This window comes from Mus musculus, chromosome 6, assembly GCF_000001635.26.
Source record: "Mus musculus strain C57BL/6J chromosome 6, GRCm38.p6 C57BL/6J".
In the NCBI taxonomy this organism is placed as follows: Eukaryota; Metazoa; Chordata; class Mammalia; order Rodentia; family Muridae; genus Mus; species Mus musculus.
Window position 1 is genome coordinate 29969207 of NC_000072.6, and position 25043 is coordinate 29994249.

Here is a 25043-nt window from a genome sequence, read left to right on the forward strand (position 1 = left end):
CTGCATGATTGTCTTAAGGTTTTACTGCTGTGAACAGACACCACAATCAAGTCTAATCTCACACAGCTCTTGAACTTTAAATGACCTTATGTTATACAGCTTGTGTTATACAGGGTTTTACTGCTGTGAATAGATACCATGACCAAGGCAACTCTCATAAGGACAACATTTAATTGGGGCTGGCTTACAGGATCAGAGATTCAGTCCATAATCATCAAGGCAGGAGCATGGCAGCATCCAGGCAGGCATAGTACAGGAGGAGCTGAGAGTTCTACATCTTCACCTGAGAGCTGCTAGCAGAATACTGGCTTCCAAGCAGCTATGATAAGGGTCTTGTAGCCCACACCCACAGGGATACACATGCTCTGACAGAGCCACACCTTCTAATAGTGCCATTCCCTGGGCAGGGCATATACAAACCATCAGAATAATTTTTTTAATCCTTTCAGAAAACTCCCCAAATCCCTATATCCTCCTACCACATTTTTTTGTAAATAGTTGGGAATGCAATGCACTCTTCTCTACACTTGCTTTAATCATTTATTTTTCTTGCAGTTATTTATTTGTATCTATTTGAGGCTATAACCCTAGCTGGCCTGAAACATCTAATCCCCTCCTGCCTTGGGTTCCAAAGTGCTGGGATTATAGGCATGAGACACCATAACTGGCCATCTTAGAGACTGTTTTATAATATTGTTGTGCTGGCAGGTTTTTAATGTCAACTTGACACAGGCTAGAGTCATTTCAGAAGAAGGGACTTTTGAGAAAATACCCCTGACCAGGTTGGCCTGTGGGTATTTTCCTGATCAAGCTTGCTATGGGCGGGCCCGTCCTACTGATAGCAGTGCCACTGCGGGATGGGTGGTCCTGGATGGTATAAGATTGCCGACTGAGTGAACCATGGGGAACAAACCAGTAAGCAGTGTCCCTCTATGGCTTCTGCTTCAGTTCTTGCCTCCAGGTTCCTACCCTTAGTTCCTGCCCTGGCTTCCTTCAGTGATGGGTTCATAATCTGTAAACTCTTTCTTGCTCAAGTTCAGTCATGGTGTCTTATGACAGCACTAGATAGTCGTGGGAATTCAATAAGTAAATAGTTCTTTCCTAAAACTAACTTTAAGTATTTCAGGAAAAGAAAAAAAAAAAGGTCTGAGTGGAAAAATGAGGGGTGTGTGTGTGTGTGTGTGTATGTGTGTGTGCGTTCAAGTGTGTGTGTGTTGGGATGGGAGGGGGCATTCACTCAATTCCCGTAGCAGCAATCGGCCAACACAGTCTGAAATATCTCCTCCCAGCAGGTCTGGATATCCAGACTTCCAAGTCCTATCAATACGGGGAGATTGCCTCTGAGTGTGTCATGAGGAAGTGCTTGGGCTTCTGGCTTTCGGAACTGACCAGATTTAAATTTTACAAACAAAAGTTTTGATAGGAAATGCCGAAGTCTTTGGAAGCACAGAGTGGAAAAGCATCTCACCTCTGCTCCAGCACCTTTGGTGACAGTGACTTCCTTTCTAAGACAGTGCCATCTGTCCCCTTGCCTCCAAATGGAAACATGACTTTGTACATTCGGTAACTTTCTGTTCAAAAGCTTATTAGAACTTGCAAGTCAAAGATTGTTTGTGTGCCTGATATAGCTGTCTCCTGAGAGGCTCTGCCAGTGCCTGATAAATACAGAGATGAATGCACACAGCTATCCAGTGTAGTGAGCACAGGGTCCCCAATGGAGGAGCTAGAGAAAGGACCCAAAGAGCTGAAGGGGTTTGCAGCCCCATAGGAGGAACAACCTTATGAACCAACCAGTACCCCCAGAGCTCCCAGAAACTAAACCACCAACCAAAGAGTACACATGGAGGAACCCATGACTCCAGCCGCATATGTAGCAGAGGATGGCCTTGTGGGACATCAGTGAGAGGAGAGGCCCTTGGTCTTGTGAAGGGCCCCAGGGAAATGCCAGGACAGGAGTGGGTTGGTTAGTGAGCAAGGGGAGGGTGGATGGAATAGAGGGATTTTTGGAGGGGAAAAGAGGAAAGGGGATACAACTTAAAATGTAAATAAAGAAAATATCTAATTTTTTAAAAAGTTAGAAGAAACAGAAAAAGAAAAGAAAAGGAAGAAAAGAAGAAGAAAAAGAGATTGTTCCTGTGAGAATATTTCTGAGCCCCACAAGATTTTGCCCAGAAAGGCAGCACAGTGCCGTGGTCCAGAGGGTTGGGGACTGGCCCTGCCTCTGTGATGGGCAGCCAGTTATTTACCTCTTCACTCCTCAGAGTACTCACCTACAGAGTGGGGGAATGCTAAGGGCTGTAGTTTGATCTTGAATGCCCCCCCACACACCTATGGCACAACTGGTAGATGGTGGAACCTTTAGGAGGTGAGGCCTAGGGAAAAGATGCTAAGTTACTGAGGAGATGCCCTGGAAGCTGGCATGCTGCTCTCTTCCCTTCTCAGCCACTGTGAATTGAGAGGCTTCATCTGTCATACACTCTGTTCATGGCCTTGCTACAGGCCCAGTGCTTGTGCAGGGCTGAGCAACTGTAGACTGAAACTAAGAGTCAGGCCTTTTCTTCTCTTTAAGTTGATGATCTCAGGTATTTTGTTACAGCAATGGAAACCTGCCAGCATCCCTCACCTTTCCTGGCTGTAAGGACTAAGTGTTGTGAGGGTCAGAAGAGTACTTGCTAAGCATGACTGATAAATCATGTGTGGCTTATTTCTCATGTCTCTCCCTCTCAAAGAACTCCCCCCACCCAAGAAGAATAAAGAGCACTTCAGTCTTCTACATCTGGGGTCAGCAAATTACAGCTGGTGGCCAAGTCTGACCAGACATGAGTTTTAGTCAACCCATGAACTCAGAAAGGTGTTTAATGTCTTTTTGTTCTTTTGTTTGTTTTGTTTTTCAATCTGGTGACAAACTCATCACATGGTCCAGGGTGGCCTTGAATGTTTTTGGATGGAGGTGCATGGTTGTATACACACATGTGCACGTGCAAGCCACAGATCAATATCAAATTTTTCCCTCCATGGTTGCTACAGATCAAGATTCAAGCTTGATCAGCATTTTACAGACTGAGCCTCTTGCTGGCCCTGACTTTGAGCTTCTGATCCTCCTGCCTCCACCTCCTCAGTACTGAAATTATAAACTTATACCACTCTGACCAATTGATGTGGGACATCAGATTTCGTTATGGATGGTTGTGAGCCACCATGTGGTTGCTGGGATTTGAACTCGACCTTTGGAAGAGCAGTCGGCGCTCTTAACCACTCGCTGAGCCATCTCACCAGCCCCTAGTTTCACATTCTTAAGCGATTGAGCTGGGAAATCCAACAAAGAAGATGTTTTGTTTTGTTTTATTTTGTTTTGTTTTTAAAGACTACCTCTTTTTTTTTAAAGATTTATTTATTATTATAAATAAGTACACTGTTGCTGTCTTCAGTTCAGAGAGACCAGAGAGGGCATCAAATCTCATTACGGGTGGTTGTGAGCCACCATGTGGTTGCTGGGATTTGAACTCAGGACCTTCAGAAGAGCAGTCTGCCCTCTTAATCACTGAGCTATCGCTCCAGCCCCCAAGAAGTTTTTTTTTTTAAAGATTTATTTATTGTTATATGTAAGTACACTGTAGCTGTCTTCAGACACTCCAGAAGAGGGCGTCAGATCCCATTACAGATGGTTGTAAGCCACCATGTGGTTGCTGGGATTTGAACTCAGGACCTTTGGAAGAGCAGTCAGTGCTCTTAACCGCTGAACCATCTCTCCAGCCCGAAGATGTTTTAAGACATGAAAATTCTATGCAATGCAAATTTTACTTTCCACACCAGCTTTGCTGGAATGCAGCCATATCTGTTTACATACAGGCTAGATGAAACTCCTTTTGCACTGTCAGCAGCTCAGTATTTACAAAAGATTTAGCATCCGACAACTCAACAATATTAATTCTGTCCCTTTCCACAATCTTCTGACCCCGGCTGTTATTCCTCTCCGAGGTCACCTCAGCTGGTCTCTGTACCCTTGGGTTACTGGAACCCTACAGGCTGACCGGAGGAAACGTCCTCCAGAAACCACAGCTGTTTTGTCATCTTTCTGTTCGGTATCACCTCTCGTGGACGTGGGTCCTATGTGAAGTGAGCATTTAATGGAATAAAAAGAAAAAAAGGATGGAAGAAAAGGCAGGGGGGAAACAGTAGAAAGGAAGAAACGGGTTTTCGAGGGTAACTTCTAAGAAAGGTAGTGATAGAACACTCTGAATTTAGCTATTCTAAGAATGTGTGCTTCCATTCTGGTCATGGTTTTTCACAACCCCACAGTTCGTTTTACTATTTATAAAGACGACATAAGGATGTGTATTCATAAATAGATCAAATGAACCGTAGCTTTCCTGAAGTGAGGTTCAATAGCTATCCAAATTTAACACCTTCCCATTTACACTGAGGGTTTGTTCAGTTCTTGTGGAAAAAACAGTTCTAATTTTAAGTTCCCAACATTATATGATCTCTCTCTCTCTCTCCCCTCCCCTGCCCTCCCCTCCCCTTTCCTCTTCTCTCCTCTCCTCTGTGTGTGTGTCTGTCTCTCTCTGTCACTATGTGTGTGTCTGTCACTATGTGTGTGTCTGTCTCTCTGTCTTTCTGTCTGTCTGTCTCTCTCTTCCCTTCCCTCTGTGTATGTGTCTCTTTCTCTCTCTCTTTCTCCTCTGTGTGTGTCTGTCTCTCTCTGACTCTGTCTATGTGTGTGTCTGTCTGTCTGTCTGTCTCTGTCTCTCTCTCTCCCCTCTCCTCTGTGTGTGTGTCTGTCTATCTCTGTCTGTCTCTCTGTCTCTCTCTCTCTGAGCTAAGGTCCGACTATGTAGCCTAGGTTAGACTCAGATTCTCTGTCTGCCTTACTCAGCTTCCTGCACTCTGGGATTACAAGTGTGTCCAGGCACACCTGACTCCAATGGCTCCTTTTGCTGTCTGTGGTGTGGGGCTTTATGCAGGCTAGGCAAGTACTCTTCCACTGAGCACCTCCCCAGCCCCGAGAGATTCTTCAGGGGACTAGCTCTAAAGAAAATACATAATGCACAGTCAACGGTGTTATGTTTTGATTCTACCAATAACCTTCCGTGTGTGTCATAATAAAATCTTCCTTCCAGCTAGATGCCATAGCAGCTTACCTCTCCTCCCATAGGTCAACAACAAGGCTTTTCCAGTACACAGGCTAGCTGTACTGGCTAGTTTTGTGTCAACTTGACACAGCTGGAGTTATCACAGAGAAAGGAGCTTCAGATGAGGAAATGCCTCCATGAGATCCAACTGTAAGGCATTTTCTCAATTAGTGATCAAGGGGGAAAGGCCCTTTGTGGGTGGGACCATCTCTGGACTGGTAGTCTTGGTTCTAAAAGACAGCAGACTGAGCAAGCCAGTAAAGAGCTTCCCTCCATGGCCTCTGCATCAGCTCCTGCTTCCTGACCTGCTTGAGTTCCAGTCCTGACTTCCTTGATGATGAACAGCAGTATGGAAGTGTAAGCTGAATAAACCCTTTCCTCCCCAACTTGCTTCCTGGTCATGATGTTTGTGCAGGAATAGAAACCCTGACTAAGACACTAGCTCACCAGCCAATGAAGAAAGACCTGCCCTGAAGTTCTTCCAATTGTCTTGAGACCAAGGAATAGCCTGCTGGGAAGACGTGCTTTATCTTAAACCTTTTTAAAAGGCTTTCTCATGTTTATAAGTGCTTTCCTGCATGTGTGTAGTGGTAGAACACTCTGAATTTAGCTATTCTGGGAATGCGTGCTTCCATTCTGGTCATGGTTTTTCATAACAGCACAAGCATACCTGGTGCTCTTGGCGGCCAGAAGAGGGCGTTTGTGGTCATAATGTTTTTGTAAGGATGTGTAAAGTTTACCCTAGGTTGTTCAGATACTGATTTCTCTGCCCTCAGATCTTGTTTCAATCCGGACACAGCATTGTAATGCCTATACCAAGAATCTCCTGTCTCTCCGGGCATGGTGGTGCACGCCTTTAATCCCAGCACTTGGGAGGCAGAGGCAGGCGGATTTCTGAGTTCTAGGCCAGCCTGGTCTACAAACTGAGTTCCAGGACAGCCAGGGCTATACAGAGAAACCCTGTCTTGAAAAACCAAAAAAAAAAAAAAGAATCTCCTGTCTCAAATTTGTGTAAACTGTTCTTATCATTGTGGGGAGCGGGTGTGGCGGCAGTCCCAAAGGCGCCAGGGACTGCAGCTAAGTCATATGACTTGCACCTGACTTCCTCATATAAACCACAAACATCTTGAGTGCTGCGCAGGTGTACCAGGATACAGGTGAATCCAATTTGGTGGAGATTTGCCCCTGCTGCCCTGATTAGCTGAAGCTGCGTGCCTGGTGAAGTGGTGTGGCCTGCTGTGTGTGGATGGGAACTGAGAGTATATAAGAGTGAGAGGCCCGGGTTAGAGGGAGGATTATTATTCGAGAGAGGATTGTTATTATTGGGAGATATAAAAACAAGGGAGATATAAAAACAAGGGAGATATAAAAACAAGGGAGATATAAACAAGGGAGATATAAACAGGGGAGATATAAAAACAAGGGAGATATAAAAACAAGGGAGATATAAACAAGGGAGATATAAACAAGGGAGATATAAAAACAAGGGAGATATAAAAACAAGGGAGATATAAACAAGGGAGATATAAACAAGGGAGATATATGGAGAAAGAAGAAACAGGACTGAATAAATGTGTGCAGAAGGACTGGTGGTCGCGTCGTTCTTGCTGGTCGAGAGCGGACGCGACAATTGGTGGCCCATACGGGGAACCGACTCCCCCACCGAGTTCAGAACTTTCAGCAGTCAGTGGTTGCCGGCAGGGTAAGTTCATGGTGAGTGAAACTTGCGACCCCAGGAGTTTGGGAAGGACCTCGGATAAAATAGAGGTGAGCATAAAGTTGCCAGGAAGTAGGCACAAAGTAACCCAGGAGTTTGGGAAGGACCTCCGATAAAATAGAGGCGAATATAACGTTGACAGGAAGCAGGTACAAGGTAACGAAAGGTTCATGGCTTTGGGACAAGTTAAGGTTCACGGTTTCAGGATAGATTAAGGAACTATGATAACCTCAGTGTAGTGATCAAGAGATCCTCGCTGTGTAGTTATGCTTTTTTCTCCCATTGACCCTTTGTGGGTAGGTCTGATAGTTTTGGTCTTGTTTGTTCTGATATATGGACTCTGTTACTGTTTGAAACTGTGTGTAGAGGCAGTCAAGACAGGTCAGAAAATCCTTACAGAGCAACAAGAAAGTATGTCGGAAGAGGAGAAGGGCTTAAAAAGAAAAAGGAAAAAGAAAGGAGACACAGTGTTATCAGGTGGACAGAAAGGACGAAATAAAAGAGCCGAGGTGGAGGAGGAAGGCGAATTAGCTTTTGCGCCGCCTCCCTATGCCTCCTCAGCAGCCACCTGTAGGTGGACCTTCTGTCTGGAGATTTGGAGAGGATCGACCAGATCAGGTGTTGACGTGGGCGAGAGGGTCTGTTTGTGTGTTTCCACAGGACCAGACGGAACCTCTTTGGGTGCCGGAGAGGTTGGTGAGACGCTGCAAGAATGAGGCTCCTGATCCAGTTCAGTTGCCCCTGTGGATGTGGTGGATGGTCCCACAAGCACAAACGATGGAGCCGAGATGGGAGATCCTTTCGGTGTTCCAGAAGCCGATACCAGCTCGACATGATGTTCACATTTTTCCATGCCTTTTTGATCCCTGAATTTCCCTTAAAGAGATAGCCCCTCTGGCTATCTATCCCTTGCTTCAGAGAAGATGAGCGGGGATGAGAGCCCTGGGATGTATGCTTGTTATAGTGTGTGTGTTTTGTGTTTGGCACATGTGTTAGGTGCAGCGTGTGCAGGCCCGCACTTTCGCCATGGTAGCGTAGGCTTTTGCTGCAGTGGAGGTGGGACAATCTCCTCAGATTCGGTTTGCCGCTCTAAAAGAAATTATGCTGCATTATGCCGTGGGGTGCGAGGCTAAGCACTGCACAGAGGATAGCTTGCTGTTGGCATCCTGTGGAAGGCATGTCTGATTGCATGAAGGTTCAGTGTCCTAGTTCCCTTCCCCCAGGAAAAACAACACGGGAGCTGGCCAAGACCTCTCTGGGTGATGAGCCTAAGGGATGGTTTTGTGTAGGGCCCCTATGCTTGCACACTGGGGATCAGACCTCTACCTTCACCCATGAGGCTTGCTTGCAGCAATTAAGATCTGGCCATAGGTTAATTAACATCCTGGCCTTTTGATGCACCTGCCGCAAGCAAAACACAATCTCCCCAGGAGTGGCTTGGCATGATAGAGAGGTAGTCAGTGATAAGACTCCCTGGGCATGTCACCAACCTAAGACAGGGATCAAACCAATGCTGTTTGTCACCCAAGGACGGGAAAGGGGCATGGCTGCGGGGGGCTATCTACAGACATTCTCTCTGCCAAAAAAGAAAAAAGGGGGAATTGTGGGGAGCGGGTGTGGCGGCAGTCCCAAAGGCGCCAGGGACTGCAGCTAAGTCATATGACTTGCACCTGACTTCCTCATATAAACCACAAACATCTTGAGTGCTGCGCAGGTGTACCAGGATACAGGTGAATCCAATTTGGTGGAGATTTGCCCCTGCTGCCCTGATTAGCTGAAGCTGCGTGCCTGGTGAAGTGGTGTGGCCTGCTGTGTGTGGATGGGAACTGAGAGTATATAAGAGTGAGAGGCCCGGGTTAGAGGGAGGATTATTATTCGAGAGAGGATTGTTATTATTGGGAGATATAAAAACAAGGGAGATATAAAAACAAGGGAGATATAAAAACAAGGGAGATATAAACAAGGGAGATATAAACAGGGGAGATATAAAAACAAGGGAGATATAAAAACAAGGGAGATATAAACAAGGGAGATATAAACAAGGGAGATATAAAAACAAGGGAGATATAAACAAGGGAGATATAAACAAGGGAGATATATGGAGAAAGAAGAAACAGGACTGAATAAATGTGTGCAGAAGGATCCTGTAGCAGCGTCGTTCTTCCTGGCCTGTTGAACGCGCGCAACATTATCATTTCTTCTCTGCCTTGTCAATAAATGCTGATCATCCAATGGCTGGGCAGAAGAGAGAATAGGGCGGGTTGTACACCAGCCAGAGAAAGGATAGAGTGAGGGAGATTCAGATCAGCCAGCAGGATGGAGGAATTAGAACCAGGAAGAAAGGGTCTGAAGAACTCCATCAATACTAATATGCAAGTATCGTGGGATGGGGCTCGGAGGCTGTCAGATTAGCACAGAAGTTTAAGGTAGGCCATTTAACTGCTCAGCTATGGAGGTGCAGTTTTAAATAAATCTTGGTTTCTCCGTGAAGTTATTGGGGACTAGCATAAGGTAATAAATATAGCCACCAGATTAATTCACTGCCACATTAATATTAAAGTGTTTTCATTTGTAGACATTCACTCTGGAACTGGAGTTATAGATGGATGTGAGGTGCTGTGTGGGTGCCCAGCAGGAAACCCAGGACTTCTGTAATAGTAGCAAGTGCTCATAACAGCTGAGCCATGTCTCCAGCCCCAGTATATCTATCTCCTTTAAAGTGGGGCTGACTGGAAAGACATGAAATTCCAAGGCATTTTCATTTTTATGCTATCATATCGCCCTTATAGGAAACCATACAAGACACAGTTCAGAGAGTTGTTTCAAATTCCACAGCTATTAAGTAATAAGACAAGGCTTGACTCTACATCTCTGGCCTTGAGTCCAAAGCACCTTCCTGAATAATTTTGGTGGTTAGCAGCTCAGGTTAAAGAGGGTGCTGGCTCCTTTTGTCAACCTGACACAAATATATATATATATATGGGACAGCACAAGGAACTGCTTCCATCAGATTGGCTGTGGGCATGTCTGTAGGGCGTGGTCTTGGATAATGATATGAGAGGACTCAGCCCACTGTGAGTGATTGACAACGTTGAGAAGGTGTTTGGAGTTGCATAAGAAGCAAAGCAATGCCAAGCGTCACTAAGGTTTGATCTGTTGCTATGTATTGTGATGCTGCATACTGGCCCCCAAGATCTGGTTGCCTCAGGGATGAGGGAATCCTCATCACACCAAGTGATGCTATCTATGTACCTTGCTCCAAATGTAAAACTATTGGTTGAATATAGATGCCTACAGAGTATGGCTGCGCAGAAGAGAGGTAGGCGAAGCTTTAGTTCTCGGGAGTTAGGGCTGGGAGAGACCATGAGAGGAGAGAGAAAGTGGAGAGAGAGGAAGATGGCATGGGGTGAGGGATCATGAGAACTGCCATGAGGACTGGCCAGTCGGAGTAAGAGTGTCCCAAGTGGAACATGGCAAGTCATATTTTGGGGCTATTGGCAGGGAAGTAGACAAAATAGCATATCTGCCCAGTTCTAGTGCTTTAACTATTTATTGTAAATATAAACATTTTGTGTCTTTTACCTGGGAACCAAATGATTAATGTGGGGATAGAAACTCCCGACTGAGATTAAATATTGACAACAGAGTGTGGTGGTGCATGTCTCTAATCCCAGCACTTGGGAAGCAGAGGCAGTTCAATCTCTGTGTTCCAGGCCACCCTGGTCTACAGAGTGAGCTCCAGGATAGCCATGGCTACACAGAGAAACCCTGTCTCAGAAAACAGCAACAACAAAGCAAGCTAGTAGGCAATGTTCCCCCACAGTTCCTGCCTCTGTTCCTGTTTGAGTTCCTGCTCTGACTTCTCTCAATGATCATTGGTCAGGATGTAAAAAGCCAAATAGCCCTTTCTTCCCCCACCCCCCAAGTTGCTTTTTGGCCATGGTGTCTATCAAAACAAAAGAAAGCAAACAAGAACAGAAAAAGAGAGTTTGGTTTTTTTGGTTTGGTTTGGTTTGGTTTGGTTTTTTTCGAGACAGGGTTTCTCTGTGTATCCCTGGCTGTCTTGGAACTCACTTTGTAGACCAGGCTGGCCTCGAACTCAGAAATCTGCCTGCCTCTGCCTCCCAAGTGCTGGGATTAAAGGCGTGCACCACCACCACCACCACCGAGAGGAGAGCTTTAACTCTGCTGAATGTAAGTAAGGATTCCCTGACCTCACCGAGAAACTTCAGAGCATAATAGAAGCTAGTTCACTGGTTGAGGTAATAAGGCCATGACCTGAGCAAAGTGTTCACCAAGCTGCCCGTTGTCGGGATTCTCTTAATGTTAGCCATCTACAGTGCTGAGAGGATGAAGTCTGTCCTGATGAGAATGTCAAGGGAGGGCCTGATACAAGATAATTTCCGAAAGAAAAAGAACGATTTCCCAGGCCAAGGGCGATGGCTTCATCATTCAAGACTGGTGAGTTGGCAAAGAGAGAGTGTACACAATTGGGAGGCATGGCTATCACTCGGTGGAGACCAGGAAGTGGCCAGCAGCTGAAGCACAGAGGCTGCTGGTGGGGGCTGAAGACTGGGCTCAGACAGAGGTCATTCATCACTATGGAGACTGTTTTAGCCCACAAGATGAGATCACTAGGCTATGTGAATGTGAGTGTGGTTTACTGAGGGAGGACATGGGCTCTGAGGTCAGTTCGTACTTGGAGTGCAGCAAGAGGCAGGTAGACATGGGATATCTCCATGAGATCGGGATGAGCCAGGGGCATGATGCATATCCCAGAAACAAGTGGGAGAGAGACTACGGGAAATGCTATAGTGTGGATATGGCATGTGCCCCCAAAGGGGTCCCGTGTCAGAAGCTTGATGTCCACTGTGGCAATACTGAGGTGATGCAGTAGGCATGGTAGCACCATCCCAGATTCCCAGCACTCAGGAGGCTGAGGCAGGAGGATCAGAGGTGGCTTTACTCTTCTACACGTTCACTTCATGAGAATCTCACGCATGAGCACACATTACCTCATTTTCATCCCTTCCTCCCTCCCTTCAGCATTTTCCCTTGGAGTGAGTATGCCTAGTGAAACCCTCTCCAAACTGAGCCAGGCCCAGTATTCAGGAGGCAGAAGCAGGAGAGACATCCCTAAGTTCACACAGAAAGTCTCACACCATCCAGGACTATAGAATGACATCCTGTGTCAAAAACAGAGCCTGGGGAGAGGGTGCTGGGGAGATGGCTCGGTGGTTAGGAGCACTGACGGCTCTTCCAGAGATCCTGAGTTCGATTCCCAGCAACCACATGGTGACTCACAACCATCTACAATGTGATTTGATGCCCTCTTCTGGTGTGTCTGAAGACAACTACAGTAAGAGCTAAGATAAATAAACAAACAAACAAATAAATCTTTCAAATGTTTAAAAACAAAACCAAACCAAAAACAGAGACTGGGAAGATGGCTCAGTAGGTAAAGGCACTAACCACAAAGTGGACAGCCTGAGTGTACCCGCATGGTAGAAGGAAAGACCAACTCCCATAAGCTGTCCTGTGAGCTCCACATTGCAAATGCCCACACATACTTGCAAATAAATGATAAATAAATAAATAAATAAATAAAGGCATGGCCTACTAGAAGGTAGGTCATTGGCATTGAGGTAGGTCTTATTGGGCTAGAAGTATCACTCAGAGCTAGGTCCCAGCTCTGTAAGAAAGAAAAGTAGAAAGCTGGCCAGCTCATGTTTAGGTGGACATGGAGGCACATACTTGCAATCTCAGCACTCAGAAGGCAAAGAGAAAAAAATAAAAGGGAAAATTTATTATTATAAAGAGTGAGTCTGGGGCTGGAGAGATGGCCCAGCAGTTAAGAGCACTAACTGTTCTTCCAGAGGTCCTGAGTTCAATTCCCAGCAACCACATGGTGTCTCACTACCATCTGCAATCAGATCCTATGCCCTCTTCTGGCATGTCTGAAGATAGCAACAGTGTACTCATATCAATAAAATAAATCTTTATAAATAAATAATTAATGAGCCTAACCATTAAGTCTTTCTGGCACCCTCCCTCTTTTACCACATTCTGATGCATTCATGTCTTGATGACATCTGCCTACTGTTATGACCTCACAGAAGGAGAAACTGAAAGGATTTCTGATCTTTCAGTCTCCAAAACTGTGTGCCAAATAAATCTTTTGTCATCCCTTACCTTGGGTATCTTATTACAGCCACAGAAGATGATGGCTGTGTCTTCTGGTGACTTCTGAGCAGGAAGTAGCCCTCACACTTGGTAAGGTGAAGGGGACTCTACTTCCCACTGAACGTGGGGACAGTAAGTACATACTGTGCCTGCCTACATACAAGTGGCTGCTGCAGAGATCTGGGCTTCGTCTAACAGGCAGAGTATTGCTCCTGTTTGCCTGGCCTTAACCTTCAACGGGGCCTCTGATCAACAGGGCATTCAAGATCCAGAGAACACAGAAGCAGCAGCCAAGGGCATGACAGAATCACAACCCCCAGAGAAGAACGAGACCGGCAAGCATTTGTGGTGCTAAGAAGGGAGCTAGAAAAGCTGTCTGAGGGCTGGAGAGATGGCTCAGCGGTTAAGAGCACTGATTGCTTTTCCAGAGATCCTGAGTTCAAATCCCAACAACCACATGGTGGCTCACAACCATCTGTAATGAGATCTGATGCCCTCTTCTGGTGTGTCTGAAGACAGCTACAGTGTACTTACATATAATAAATCTTTTTTAAAAAGAAAAGAAGGGGCTGATGAGATGGCTCAGCAGTTAAGAGTGCTGACTGCTCTTCCAAAGGTCCTGAGTTCAAATCCCAGCAACCACATGGTGGCTCACAACCATCAGTAATGAAATCTGATGCCCTCTTCTGGAGTGTCTGAAGACAGCTACAGTGTACTTACATATAATAAATAAAATATTTTTTAAAAATAGAAAAGCTGAGTCATAGATATCAGTCACTGAACAGTTTTGAAAGTGAGTGACCCATGGTTTGGCCTGTGCTTTAAAATATGAAGGGATATAGAAGTCGGGGCAGCAGGATGTCAGGACTACAGCAGCCCAGGCAAAGACCATACAAGTGGGAACATGGCAGTGATCATAGGGACATTAGGCCAAAGGCAAGGGTGGCAGGGTGTGATGCCAGGTACATTGACGGTTTGGAGCTTCCTGGGAGTGCGAGCTGCTGTAGAGACCTGAGAACGTCAGGAGGCATGGGGGTTGGGAGATATTAGTGGTTCCTTCTCTTGCTTTCTCCTATTTCCATTTTGTATTGATCTATTCAGCTTATAAAGTGAGCATTTGTATATTCCCTCAGAATAAAGACTACCACTGTCTGTCTGAGTCACTCTTCCATGGCTGTGAAGAGACACCATGACCAACTTATAGAACAAAGCATTTACAAACTTTTTCTTTCTGGCCTCGCTCTGCTCTGGCCCTGCTCGCTCCTGCCACGCTTCTCTCCCCACCCCCACCTCGCTCAGGCATTTATTGGGGGGCTTGCTTACAAATTCAGAGGGTGAGCCCATGACCATTATGATGTAGAGCATCGCAGCAGGCAGGTAACCATGACACTGGAGCAGGAGCTGAGGGCTTACATCTTATCCATAAGTTTGAGGGAGGGGAGGGAGGGGAGGGAGGGATGGGTCTGGCACAGACTTTTGAAACTGCCAAAGCCCTCCTCCAGTGACACACCTCCTCCAGCAAGGCCACACCTCTTCATTCTTCCCAAACAGTTCCACCAACCAGGGACCAAATATTCATATATATGTGCCTGTGGGGACTGTTATCATTCAAAACACCCCATTGTCACTCCCAACGCAATGAAGTCTTCTAAACCTTGTATGTAGTCAAGAACCCACTTCACCATGGTACCACCATCACAAGTTGTTGATCAGGAAAAAAAAAAAGGAACAAATTTTGAAATGATCCCAGTAGAGATTAACCTTGGAAAGCTGCAAACAAAACAAAGCAAAACAAAACATTGAGATACAGGCAGGGAAAGGGGCTCACTCCCAATCCTTGGATTAGAAGCCAGTCCACAAAGGAGAAAACACAGAGTTTGCCATATCAAGGGATATATAAATCATGATAAAATTGCCAGACAAAACACAGTCTTGTCAGTGAAAACTCCAAAGGACATAAAGACTTGATTTTGAAAGTCATTTCACTAACCAGGCTGGAGAAAAGCTAGCAAAACCTACTATAGCATGTAAGGTCTTTTCAGGATTTTAACCTGCTTCTTGGTTCACCTGCCTCCTGCCCTGGGTTTACCATATCCGGCCCATGATTTGGACTGTTCCTGGTCGTTTGGGTTTTTTTGTTTGTTTTGTTTTGTAACGTTTATTTGTTTTTATTTTTTTGTGTGGTGAGTGTTTTGTCTGCATGTGTATCAGTGCACTGTATAGTGAGCTGCCTGGTGCCTGTGGAGGTCAGAAGAGGGCGCTGGATCCCTGGGACTGGATGGTTGTGAACAGCCCTGTGGGTGCTGAGAGCCCAACCTGGGTCCTCTGCAAAAGCAAGTGCTCTTTACCACTGAGCCAACTCTGCACCTATCACTTTTAACTGTGGCCAGCGCTTGCAATTCATACCCTTCCTCTTTGCTGTGTTCCCATCTTCCTCCTCCAACCTTTTTAGTTCAAGAACCTTGGCTCATATTGGGCACTGAATTCCCATGGCAAGCGGGAGTCAGGCACGCGACAGATATACAATATCCGCTTACTGAATAAAATGGAATGGCAAGTTCTAAAAAAATAAAAAAAATAAAAAAAAAACAATTGGAGTTATGCCCCCAAACGCATTCCCTTTCTGGGAGAAAAGGATGGACTCACAAGGTTAGAAGCTAATCCCACCCATAATGTACGAACCCTGCCCACTTTCCTCTCCTGAGGCCTGTACTAGACTCTTACAGACATTTCTTCTGTTATTCTCACCTCGACCCTCAGAGACCTTATTCTTGTTTATCAGAAGAAGTGAAAGAGTTTCTGAAGATTTCAAGAGACTGATTTAGCTTACACTCTCTCTAGCCTTTCCTTCCCAAAGACAAAACTGCTGATCTTGGCGGCCCGCCCCTTCCCCTCATGCCCCGCCCAATCGCACTGCCGGAGACAAAACTTTGCAACTTTGCTCCCAGTTTGAGTTCTTAATCATCGTCACCTCCGCGTAAACCGAATCGGAACACACAAACTGAGCTCACAAGGGCTCCGCCCAGTGCGGCATGCCCCGCCCCGGTGCCCTAGCAACAAATAAACAGTTCGAGGTTCCGCGGGGTTTGTGCACTCGAAAGCGAGCTGTCCGGGTGCCGCCCCGAGTGGAGTGAGCCGAGCCTTGCTTACCAGCATCTGCGCCTCCGCACACCGCGAAGGCGCCCAATTGGAGGTGCGGCCACGGCCGGGGCAGGCGGCACAACGCCGGTGAGAGCGCTCGCGGAGGCTAGGGAAGCACCAGGATCGGGGCCGGAAGACTGCGACGCCGGGGTGGGGGAGTAGAGGTGGGGGGTATGGGGAAGAAATGTGGGGCCTGAATTTCGAGACTGGGGACTGGTGTCACAATCACCTCAGCTGAGATAGAAATGACCACGGAAATACCCATCTTAAAGTGGGAGGTTCGCAAGCGCTCGCCATAGCCCCAGTAAGCCTTTGAGACCTAGGTCTTTTGTCGTCCCCACCGGTACAGTTCAACCCAGCGTATAGTAGGAGGGCTCATTCTGAGACGGACTTAAGATGGACTTAAGATGACCTGCATCTGATGGACAGCAGCAGCAGATTCAGGCTGTACCCTTTCTGTGAAACTGGTTTTAGTCCCTTGGTTCTGTGGGGTAACTTTTTTCACTCCTAGAAGATGCTTTGGCGTTTGGGAAATAGAGGAAGATCAGCAACGAGGTTTGGATCCCCCCAAACTAAGTACACGCCAATAAGGGACTGTTCAGGCTGCCCTGAGATGTATGGTGGAATTCTTTACATGTAATAAAGTAAGGTTGGCCTTGGGAGGAGGGAGAGGTGTCCACACTGCATCTAACCCCACCCTACCCTAACCCTCCTCCTGCCGGTGCCGTCCTTCCCAGCCTCATTTTTCTTTCTAGAGTGGCTGTGGTTTTGTTGCCCCTGTCCGCAGCCCTCAGGGACACGCTGTTCTCTTCACTGTTGAACTTGCTGCTAAGCATGCACTGGGTAAAGGGGCCTCAACTTCTTGCACAATTATGGTATTACCATCTCTGCTTAAGGAAAAGTCTTCCCCGAACTAGACGGATGTTGCTCTCCTTGCACCTGCCCTATGGCTGCTACTAGTCTTTTTATCTCCTAGAGTAGAAATACCTCCTGGTCCCTCCTGTCCTGTAAGTACCCACAGCCCTTTGCACCACGCTTGAGGTGTCCTGCCTGTCTTGCTTTCCTTTAGCCTGCAGTTTGGGATGTGTTTAGTAAGCCTGCGGTTCTAATGTTTTCTTCTGGAACTAAGTATAGTATTAAGTAAAGGTGCCATCTCCTGACTTGTTTCTCGGCTTCTACTCTACTGCTCTTCTTTTTCCGGATCCAGGAAAATGAAGAATAACTTACAAAGCCCTCGAAACTAACGGCTTCTTCCGGCTCTTTGTATAAATGTCCAGCTTGTTAGTTTACAGAGGCTGAAGGCCAAAGCTGCTCTTCACTTGCTTTCCAGACCTGATCGCCCCTCCCCCTTTCCATCCCACCCTGCCCTACTCCCCATTTGCTTGTGGACAGCCACTCTGATCTTGGTTGGTCCCTTTATCTTTGCATAGCCTCTCCAACCGCAAAGTGTCTGTATTTATTTCTTCAGGTGGCTATGACCAAACACCTGAAACAACAGTTCAAGAGAAGGAGGGCTTATTCGGGGTCACACTCAGGTTTCCGTCTCACGTAGTGGAGAAGGCAGAGCTTAGGGCAGCGGAGAGTCCAACAGGGAAGGTCAGAAAGCAAAGAGGGTAGGGCCAGGTGAGACCCACCCCTAAAGACCTACTTCTGCTACCTAGTTCTACCCCCCTAAAGTCTCCTCAAGGCCCTCTTGGGAATAAACAATCAACATGTGAACCTGTTAGAGACATTTCATATTTGAACCAACACACCCATCTGATTGTAATTCATTATTCATTTAGCAAATGGTTCATCCATTCGGTGTGCCAAATAATAGTTTAGGCTAAGGAATTCAGTGGTAAACTCACAAACCAACCCTCTGGGTTCCTCTCAGTTACTATTAATTATTAATCACTATTAAGTAGTTGGAATGGTTTTAATGAGACTATCCTCCATAGACACAGATATTTGAACCCTTGGTCCCCAGTTGGAGCACTATTTAGGGAGGTGGTTGCAGCTCTGGAGGAAGTCTGTCGCTGATGGGGTGTGGGGAGTGCCCTGAGATCTCCCAGACTCCCCTCCCACTTCACTCTCTGCTTCCTGCCCCGGCCACGCCTCCTCAGTAGGAAGTCTGTCTCTGTAGGGCAAAAGTGAGCTCCTCCATAAATTGGTTTTGGTCATAGTGTTTTATCACAGCCAAAGAAAAGTAACCATATATAGTAGTTAAAAACAACAAACAACAAACCCTAGGGTGAGGGGCCAGAGAATGATATTTCAAGGCAAAGGCCTTGTGGGTAGTGTCTTAGTCAGGGTTTCTATTGCTGCACAAACATCATGACCAAGAAGCAAGTTGGGGAGGAAAGGGTTTATTCAGCTTACACTTCCATACTGCTGTTCATCACCAAAAGAAGTCAGGACTGGAACTCAAGCAGGTCAGGAAGCAGGAGCTGATGCAGAGGCCATGGAGGGATGTTCTTTACTGGCTTGCTTCCCCTGGCTTGCTCAGCCTGCTCTCTTATAGAACCCAAGACTGCCAGCCCAGAGATGGTCCCATCCACAAAGGACTTTTCCCACTTGATCACTAATTGAGAAAATGCCTTACAGTTGGATCTCATAGAGGCATTTCCTCAAATGAAGCTCCTTTCTCTGTGATAACTCCAGCTGTGTTTTTCGTTTGCTCGCCGTTACCTGATACGCTCGGCCATCTAGCGAGCTCTCAGACTCGATGTGTGTTGTGTATCTTGTAGGTTTTGTATATGCCTGATGTCTAACAATGCTGAGAGTCCGTTCGTGTGCTCATTTCCCCTGTCTCCTTTTCAGGAAAGTATTTATGTAAATAGTTTGCTGATTGTTATTGGGTGGTTCTCTTAACTGTTGTGTGTCAGGCACTCTTTACTGGGGATGTAGACCTTTATCGTTTGCTTTAGAAGTATTTTTTCCCAGTCTCTGGCTTAGCATTTGTACTGGCTAGTTTTGTGTCAACTTGACACAGCTGGAGTTATCACAGAGAAAGGAGCTTCAGTTGAAGAAATGCCTCCATGAGATCCAACTGTAAGGCATTTTCTCAATTAGTGATCAAGGGGGAAAGGCCCCTTGTGGGTGGGACCATCTCTGGGCTGGTAGTCTTGGGTTCTATAAGAGAACAGTCTGAGCAAGCCAGATAAGGCAAGCCAGTAAAGAACATCCTTCCATGACCTCTGCATCAGCTCCTGCTCCCTGACCTGCTTGAGTTCCAGTCCTGACTTCCTTTGGTGATGAACAGCAGCATGGAAGTGTAAGCCGAATAAATCCTTTCCTCCCCAACTTGCTTCTTGGTCATGATGTTTGTGCAGGAATAGAAACCCTGACTAAGACAGCATTCATCTCTTAATACCTATTGGTAAGCAGACATTTTACATTTTGACTGCGAGCTCAGCAACTTGTTCTTCAGGACATGTTACACGTTACATATTTTTCTGCTGCTATGATTGAATACCGTGGCAAACCTTAGAGGAGCAGGGAGTGAACTCAGCCAGGAGTCAGGAAGAGAACAAGTGGGTCCCTGCTGTAAAACCTCAAAGTCTACCACTCTGCCCACCCTGCCCGCCCCGTAGTGATATGCTTGCTCCAGCAAGGCTCCTCCCCACTTTCCACCTACAGGAGGAGGGGTCAGCATCTGTCCCAAACAGCCCCACCAGTGGCTGGGAACCAAGTGTTGAAACACACAGACCTATAGGGATATTTCGTAGTCATGAGCTGTGGTTCTGATATTATCCTCAAGAGGAAATGTTTGCCAAACTGAAGGCCATAGGTCTCTAAAGGTTTGTAATTTGGGGTTTTATACTTAGGCCTATGATCAATTTTTAAGGGTTTTGTTTGTTTGTTTGTTTGGTTGGTTGGTTGGTTGGTGTAGTTCAAATATTAATTGGAATTCCTTGCTTTTGTATTTTGTTAATAGACCGTCATTATTCCAGCACCATATACTGTAGTGGTTCGCAGCCTTAGGAACACTTTAATACAATTCCTTGTGTTGTGGTGACCCCCCCCCCCACCATAAAATTATTTCTGTTGCTACTTCATAACTGTAACTTTGTTGCTGCTATGAATTGTAACGTAAATATATCTGTTTTCCAATGGTCTTAGGAGACCCCAAAGGGGTCACAACCCACAGGTTGAGGGCTGCTGTAGAGAACTGACAATCCTGATTTGGACGTTTTTCCTGAAAAACAATTCCCTCGTACATATATGCAGCTACTTTCAGGCTCTCCTTTTTTAAATTATTATTTTATGTAAATGAGGCTCTATCTACATGTACACTTGTATGCCAGGAGAGAGCATTGGATCCCATTACAGGTGGTTGTGAGCTGAACTCAGGACTTCTGGAAGGGCAGACATTGCTCTTAACCGCTAAGCTGTCTCTCCAGCCCCGGCTCTTTATTCTGTTCCATTGATCTGTTTATTCGTCTTGACCCCACTAGCACCTGGTGTGATTTTGTAACTTTAGAAGAACCTTTGAAGTTAGCTGATGTTAGCCTCCAACTGTGCCCTTTTTCAAAGTCCTTTGCATTTCTAGATGGATTTTGGGAGTGTCTACAAGAAGATAAGAACTTTGAATAAATTCTTAAAAGCCTTTATCTTACGTCCTTTGTAATTCCATCTGATCTTTGGAATCAGTTTGCCAATATCTAAGAATGTCAAATTTAGCTGAACATTGTTGGTACACTTTTAATCCCAGAACTCAGGAGGCAGAGGTAGGTAGATCTGTGTAAATTTGAAGCCAGCCTGGTTTATATAGTGAGACAACATCTTTAAAAGAAAAAAGAAAAAAAACTAAAAATGTTTACTTGAGGGCTGGAGAGATAGCTCAGTGGTTAAGAGCACTGACTGCTCTTCCAGAGGTCCCGAGTTCAATTCCCAACAACCACGTGATGGCTCACAACCATCTGTAATGGGATCTGATGCCCTTTTCTGGTGTGTCTAAAGACAGCTACAGTGTACTCCTATACATAAAAATAGAATAAATATTTCTAAAAGAAATATTAAAGAAAAAGTTTAACTGAAAAAAAAAGTTACTCTTCTCAACCCATTTTAAAGATGTAGCCCCACGTGCATGCACCATGCACACACGCAATCTGTTCTAGTCTTTTCAGGTGAGCCATTGACCATTGACAGTCAAGAAACTATAAGATTGCTGGACAGTGGTGGCGCACGCCTTTGATCCCAGCACTTGGGAGGCAGAGGCAGACAGATTTCTGAGTTCAAGGCCAGCCTGGTCTACAGAGTGAGTTCCAGGACAGCCCGGGCTACACAGAGAAACCCTGTCTTGGAAAAACAAAACAAAACAAAAAAAACAAAAAGAAAAAGAAAGTATAAAATTATGAAAAAGAGAAAACATTCAAAATCTTAAAGAACTTACTCAAAAGTGTGCATCCTGTACCCTGTGGAGAGGTTTTCCCAGCAGAAGGCAGTCTTCTGGACTTCATAATATTTTTTTGTATTCTCTTCTTTTACAAGATTAAGTGTGTGTGTGTGCCCCCACATGCATGCATGCATATGTTTGCAGATGTACTCAGACTCCAGAAGGCTTGTAAGATCCTTGAAGTTATAAGCAGTTGTGAACTTCAAACCCATGTGGAGACTGGGAGCTGAACTTGGTCCTCAGGATAAGCAGCATCTGCTCTTAGCCACTGAGCTGTCTCACCAGCCCCATCTCCACAGTCCCATCTCTCCACAGCCCCATCTCTCCACAGCCCCATCTCTCCACAGCCCCATCTCTCCACAGCCCCATCTCTCCACAGCCCCATCTCTCCACAGCCCCATCTCTCCACAGCCCCATCTCTCCACAGCCCCATCTCTCCACAGCCCCATCTCTCCACAGCCCCATCTCTCCACAGCCCCATCTCTCCACAGCCCCATCTCTCCACAGCCCCATCTCTCCACAGCCCCATCTCTCCACAGCCCCATCTCTTCACAGCCCCATCTCTCCACAGCCCCATCTCTCCACAGCCCTATCTCTCCACAGCCCCATCTCTGCAGCTCCCATCTCCGCAGCCCCCACTTCTCCACAGCCCCATCTCTCCAGCCCCACCACCTGTATTGACTCACTGCATTATTTCTCATATTCATCCCTGGATATAGTGTCTAGGAATATACTACATTTCTCCTGAGGGAAAAATATTTTTCTATTCTAGATGCATTAACTGTTTTGTTTGTTTAACTTGGGACATCATGAGTGAAAAGTTAAGAACAAGACGTGTGTTTTCTGTAAATGCTTAGCCTTGGCTGAGCTTTGATGATGTGCACACTCTCCTTCCCTAGCTAGAGGAGACAGGGTAGAGATGCTCTTCCATCAATCGTTTTCTGTATGGCGAGATGGTCTCAGGACCTAGAGGAGTGCAGCTTGGTTGTGCACACTTGTTAAAACAACCACAACAGTATTTGCAACAGTTTATTGCTGAAGGAGGAAAGTCCCCACTCACATTTCCTAGAGGATTCTGACCTCTTCAGCTAGTCACAAAAATAGCGTGGGCTCTGAGCCTGCTGGATGTCACTGAGCGCCTACCGAGTGACCTCGCTGAGCCCCTGCTAGATCATTTTGCGGATAGGACTGGCGCCTGTCTACTTTGAAGCACAGCTTTGTGACGATGAAGATGATGGCAAGCCTCACTTGCTCTCAGACCTTGAGTCTCATCTTGCATCTACTTCTACACTTAAATCTCGAAACTGCTTTTGTAGAAAGTGCTTGCATAACAAAGACCAAAGATATGCATTTGTCTCCTGGCTGTATAATTTGTTTTAAATTTAACTTTTAGTATGCAGCCCTCCAGAGAAATAATCAAGAATAATTTGGTAAAATAGCTTCCCATAGGCGCACTCCTCCAGTTCAGAAAGCAGCAAAAGCGTACGAGGCCTGTGCTCCCTGCTCTTCTGCAGGGTGTGGCGAGGGCAGCCATACAGGGAAGCACCGCTCTAGTCTTTGATTTTTGTCTCTACAGTGTTAGTGTGCATCTCTGAGACATTGCATGCCCAATGCCTTGTCTTCTTGCAGCTTATGCAAATCAGAATACAACAAAGTGCCACATAAGAAGGGGCCATAGGTCTCTTTATCAAGGGCTGCTTAACAAGCACTTGTCACAGTCGATGGCATCTGATGCTTCCTGATCCAGGCAAGCATTTTTTTAAATGATATGTAATCTTTATATGTATTTGTGAGATGTGTGTAGACATCAAATGGGACCAGCCTCTTCTTTCCTCCAACACTAACCAACTCTGTGTTGGGAAACTTCAGACTCGTAGTTATATTGAACATGTAAATGTATTTGTTGGGACAGTTTGTGTCCGTCTCCGTCCCCCAGTTAGGCTTTTATTTCCCTTTAAAGTCACTAAGAAAATGTGGAAAGCTGCTTCCAGCAGGCCTTGATGGTGCATGCCTTTGATCCCTGTATCAAAAATAAATAAATAAATAAATAAATAAATAGATAAATAGATAAATAAATAAAACAAAAGAAAGAAAGAAAGAAAGAAAGAAAGGGAGAGAGAAAGAAAGGGAGAAAGAAGGAAGGAAGGAAGGAAGGAAGGAAGGAAGGAAGGAAGAAAGGAAGGAAGGAAGGAAGGAGTCACACAGGCGATAGTAATCTTCTCCCCATGTTTTTGCTTGTCTTTGAAAGTCAGGTAAAGGGAAGAAAGGGAAAGGCCGGCCCAAGACCTCCGGGAAGAAGCAGAAGCTGAAGAAGCAGGAAGTGGACATCATGAGCCCCGCAGCCATGCTGAACCTGTATTACATTGCTCACAATGTTGCGGACTGCCTGTACCTGCGAGGCTTCCCCTGGCCAGGGGCTCCCAAAGGGAAAAGGGGGAAAAAATAAGATTTAGGTGATAGAATTCAAAGCACGCCTTGGTCTCAAAGAACAGAAAGTAGGAGAATGCATTTAGGATAACTCAAGGACTTCGGCCAAACGGGCTCTAAAAGACAAGCGGAAACACAGAGCCACTGTGCTTTTCTGTGCTAAGCAATAGCAAACGCCGTTTTTTTATTTCCGAAGCTAAGCCAGGCACTAGGTAAGCCACTTTGGTTTTTCAGAAGTAATCAGGAAAAGTAGTTCATAAAGGTTACCCTGGCACTGGTAGTAATTTTTTTTAAATATTATAATCATAATTCTAGACTGAATTAAACCTTGATCTCAGAAGGCAGCTCCAGTTTGTGTGAGTCATTTTCTTTGGTGAGGGGTCGGCTCAGAAAGGACCAGGCAGAAAGCTCAGGCCTAACTTGTAAACACATTTTCTGCTGTGGTTTGGTGTTGGGTTTTCTTTGTTTTCTTTTTCGATGCTGGGGATGAACCTGGGGCCTCTGTTCAGGAAGAGCCATTAAATTACCCCTAGCTGCCCCTCCCCCCCCCCGTTTTTTAACAAAATGGAAAATAAATAACTTGTTTTTATAATTTTCTGCTTAGCAGTCTTTTTCTAATTCGAATTAACTACACGCTCCGGTCGGTGGAGACTAAAATCGTCATGAGCATCATCTTGCCAGGTGTGCAAGCCTGTGGTGAAGAAGAGCTGGGGCCAGGAAAATGGTTCTGGATGTAGTAGTTGCCATGGAAACACAAGTACCTGAGTTTGATCCCCAGCATCCCCATGGCATCCAGACACTGTGTATGGTACATGCCTATAGTCCTCGCCCCAGGAGGCAGAGACCGGAGGATCCCTGGGGCTTGCGGGCCAATCAGTCTAGCTGATGGTGAGGTAGGTCCAAATTCAGTGAGACTCTGTAGGAAGCAGTGAGGGAATGTACCGATGCCAATCAGTGGCCTCTCTACACGTGTCTACACACACACACACACACACACACACACACACACACCTGTGTGGTGGATGAAGAAAGGGGAGCAAGTCAAGTAAGTTGGCTTTCAGTT

At 45.9% G+C, this 25043-nt stretch overlaps 1 long non-coding RNA gene across 2 annotated transcripts; it reads left to right on the forward strand.

The window, feature by feature from the left end:
* The first annotated feature begins 16122 nt into the window (after positions 1 to 16122).
* Smkr-ps (smal lysine rich protein 1, pseudogene) lies at positions 16123 to 24325 on the forward strand. Of its 2 annotated transcripts, none has more exons than NR_040263.1 (2): positions 16123 to 16260; positions 23802 to 24325. It is a non-coding gene; the product is annotated as a smal lysine rich protein 1, pseudogene (long non-coding RNA). The 2 variants fall into 2 exon arrangements; NR_040264.1 differs by having other exon boundaries at positions 23806 to 24325.
* The last annotated feature ends 718 nt before the right edge of the window (positions 24326 to 25043 follow it).